The sequence below is a fragment of the Apium graveolens genome, chromosome 7, assembly GCF_009905375.1.
Source record: "Apium graveolens cultivar Ventura chromosome 7, ASM990537v1, whole genome shotgun sequence".
NCBI classification, from domain to species: Eukaryota; Viridiplantae; Streptophyta; class Magnoliopsida; order Apiales; family Apiaceae; genus Apium; species Apium graveolens.
Genome location: NC_133653.1, coordinates 251,046,715 through 251,050,917, shown reverse-complemented (window position 1 = coordinate 251,050,917; position 4,203 = coordinate 251,046,715). Strand labels below are relative to the sequence as shown.

The 4,203-nt window shown below is 34.1% G+C and overlaps 1 non-coding gene across 1 annotated transcript; it reads right to left on the bottom strand.

Moving 5' to 3' along the window:
* Positions 1-3,752: 3,752 nt before the first annotated feature.
* Positions 3,753-3,859, bottom strand: LOC141675453 (small nucleolar RNA R71). Its single transcript, XR_012556105.1, has one exon. It is a non-coding gene; the product is annotated as a small nucleolar RNA R71 (small nucleolar RNA).
* Between the last annotated feature and the right edge of the window lie 344 nt (positions 3,860-4,203).

Here is a 4,203-nt window from a genome sequence, read left to right as displayed (position 1 = left end):
CTAAGTTTCAAGTTGGATAATATTGGAATTCGAGGACCTAAGTTTTGGAGTAAATTGACTTTTGGACTTATTTTAGCTGCACTTTTGTAGTAGTCACATTTCTAACAGAAATTTGAATTAATGACTTTATTATATTTTATTTTTTAATATTTTAATATATTGATTTTTTTGTCAAGTATTATGGTATTATTTTATTTTACTTTAATTTATTTTTCTATTTAAAAATTTGATAATATTTTATATAAAAAATATATATTTATTAGATATATTTAAATATATCTATTTTTCACGCCGATCAATCCTCTCAATTAATCCTCAATTACCCAATTACTCATAAATCGATAGCTCAATCGATTATGTCCGATTTTCCATTTTTATGACACTGCTTTTAGCTGAAAATGATTAAGCTATTTTAAGACTTTAAGTTTTTCAGAATGTCCGAGCATATAGTTCCACAATATTGAAAATTAGTTTTAGGCTCAATATGTAAATGGAAAAGGGATTGGAGGTGGACGAGGTCAAAGTCACGTGCATTTTCATCCTTATAATAGCTCTAGCCATTGAAAGTAGAAATCTGAAATACCGAGCAAAAGAAAGATACAACAAGGAGGAAAAACTTATAATACATGCTATAAGTGTGGAAATGAGGGTCACTAATATCTCGAAATATATTTTTGATCTATATCAACCATCCCAAATATCAAAAAGAAAAATGGTGAAAATAATTTTGCCAATAATAATGTAGATGATACCCCTTTCATCACAAACGGAGGAATAAGCATTAATGATTGGAATGAAATTAATGAAACTCCCATATAAGAGGTTGAAGATTAGTTTCATAAAATTATTATAATAGCGTGTATTGTGTGCATTATTTTGTTTGAACTAGGTATTGTGTTATGTTCCTATCGAATAAATAATGTTTCTTAAATTTATATAGAATGGAGATAGAAGATATATATTGTTGATTGTGGTACAACCCATACGATTCTATAAAACTAAAAATATTTTACATATTTAGCCAAAACAAAAAAAGGAAGGTGAAATTATTTTTGGCATATCTAATATAATCGAGGGTTTTAAGAAAACTAATTTCATCTTACCTAATGTCACTCACATGCATATCCGAAATGCGTTATTTTCTTGTAAGTCCACCCGAAAACCTTTTAGTTTTAAATAAATCTGACTTAACGATTTCACATCCAAACCACTTCCGATGATGGTAAAAAATATTTTATTTTCACTTCTACTAAATCTAGCAACAAGAAAATTTTAGAAAAGTTTCACTCACTTTCCTCATAACTATATAAGATAAAATTTAGAACTCTTGAGCACACAGTGTCATTGCTTCCAAACTCGTAGATTCAGAAATATTTACACTTTGGCATGAACGATTAGGTCCCCTGATGTCTCTATGATGCGTTATATTATAGATAGTTGTACAAAACATCCTCTTATAGATTTTAAAGTCCTTTTAAGATATGACCTTTCATGTTTAGCGAGTTCTTTGTGAAAGTTGGTCACTCGACCATCTCCTACTAAAGGTAATCTTGAAATCCCAAGTTTTCTAGTAAGTATTTAGGCGATATACCTGCACCTATCCAACAATGATATCATATAATCCATTTTGTTACTTTATGGTATTAATCGATGCCTCAACTAAATGGTCTTATGTTATCTTCTCTCAACTCATGATGATACTTTTGCAAAATTACTTGCCCAAATAATCAAACTACAAGCTGAATTTTTCACATTATTGCATTAAATTAATTCATTTAAATAATTGTTAAGTGGCATTTATGTCCACTTAGAATGCTTCGTAAAGGCTCGAATTGGTGTTTTATACTCGAGTTATTTGTGTATTTGATGTGTTTTTATAGTATTTTGTATTTTAGGGCATAATCAGGAGCAGAAACGGTTTTACAATGTTTTTTTGCTTGAAAGAGTGTTAGGAAGGAGCCTCGGATGATTGCGCGAAGAAACCAGCAAGTGAAGGCAAATAAATAAAAAGAAATCAGTTTTTCCAGAGACTCAGAGCGGTCGCTCCCAAGTCCAGGGCGGCCGCGCGCGCTTTAACAGAAGTACAGGGCGGCCGCGCCGCTTCACAGAGCGGTCGCGCCAGGTCGGCTTTTCAGAATCATGTTGCTACTAGAATATTGATATGCTGGACTTCTGGATTGTTTTGGGCTGGTATTTAAAGACATCTTAAAGACGTTTTTCATAATGAGACTAAGGAGAAGACGACGAGAAGACCTAGGAGCACAAATACAACGAAGAAGAAGAAAAGCTTGTTTTACTTGTGATTCTTTGATTGAGCTGTAATCTTGGATGCTTGTTTTCTTGTTTGTTGAACATAATACTCTTGATTACGTACTTTGATTATTTATTCACTTTATAAAGACTTAGTTTAATATACCATGCTTTCATCGGAACCCACGGTGATGATGAGTGCGGTTATGAACTAATCGTTATCGTGGGGATCTAACAGATTTACCTATGGATTTTAATAGTTAATTTGTTTCGATATCGTAGTGTGTGGTAATTGTATGATATCCTAGTATTGGTTGTGCTTATACGTCTTATGAGCATCGCGAACTTATAAGATATCGTGTTAATCTCTATTGAATCGACAGTTAATTTAGAGGTTTAGAACTTGTCATGCTAGCATAGGTTCATATATTTGTTATGCATGCTTCGTAGGTAATTTTAACCATTTTACCTGCCCTATGTAATCACGATAGATAACTTGCGCATTAAACCTTTATGTTATCAAATTCTATAGACATATATGGTCTCAACATAATTGGTGTCTATTCAGCTTCTATCTCTTTTGTGAATTTCTGGTAGTAGGGTATTCGTACAAATAAAGTTGGCATTTACTAGTTTCGTGTTATCTGATTAGTTGTCATCACCATTGCATGCTAAGGTTAAGAACAATGAATTTTAATGAAGTAGTAATGAAGTTAGAATCCCATGTTTGTCTCATATAAGTAATTCAACCTCAATTCTCTTAGTTAATATTATTTAGTATAATCTCTTAGTTAATCAAAACCAATTTATTATTTATCTTAGCATTGAATGATAGCCATATCATTGTTGCATAAGTGCATAGATTGAAGTTAACCTAAACCAGTCTCCGATGTTAATTTTTAGTTTATGTGCTTGTCATCAGTGGCCGTTAAAGTTCACCGACTCGGATAGTTTACTTACTTGTTTGCTTTTTTCACGTACTCTAGAGAGCGTTTATGCTAACGCATTCTCGGTCTCGCAAGAGAATACTAGATAAAGCGGAGGAAGAAGTTGAAGTATTTGAAGGAGAAATTTTCATTGAGGAGAAAGTTGAAGAAGAAGTTGTTGTTGCAATGGGAGAACGAGCAGCGAATCCGAAGGCTTTGATGGATTACTCTCAACCGAAGATCGATGATATTCAATCTAGCATTATCAGACCAACCATCGCGACTAACACTTTTGAAATCAAGGCTAGCACGATTCAGATCATACAGAATTCAGTTCAGTTTGGGGGTTCCCCTATAGAAGATCCCAACATGCACATCAAAGATTTCATCGAGATCTGCGACACTTTCAAGTTTAATGGAGTTTCTGAAGATGCAATAAAGCTAAGGCTTTTCCCGTTCTCTCTGAGGGATAAAGCTAAGAGCTGGTTACATTCTCTACCAGCAGGTTCTATCATCAAATGGGAAGATCTTTCTCAAAAGTTTCTAACTAAATTCTTCCCTATGGCGCAGACAGCTGCAATTAGAAATGCTCTTACTCAATTTGCGTAGAAATATGGAGAATCAATGTGTGAGGCTTGGGATCGCTACAAGGAGATGCTTAGGAAGTGTCTTCATCATGGGATGCCTGACTGGATGATTATCAATTGCTTTTATAATGGTTTGGGTGCGAGTTCTAGATCCATGCTTGATGCAGCATCAGGTGGAGCCTTGTGGGAAAAAAGCTACGATGAAGATGAATTGATTTAACTGATGGCTGCTAATGAATACCAAAACCCTTTTCAGAGACTACCTCAAGGCAAGGTAGCTGGAATTCTGGAGGTAGATGCAGCTACGGCTATAACTGCTCAGCTTAAAGCTTTAACGATGAAGGTGGATTCTTTGGCTAATTATGGAGTTAATCAGATCACTAGTATTTGTGAGCTTTGTGTTGGTGCGCATGAGACGAAGCAGTGTGCTATTTCTAGTG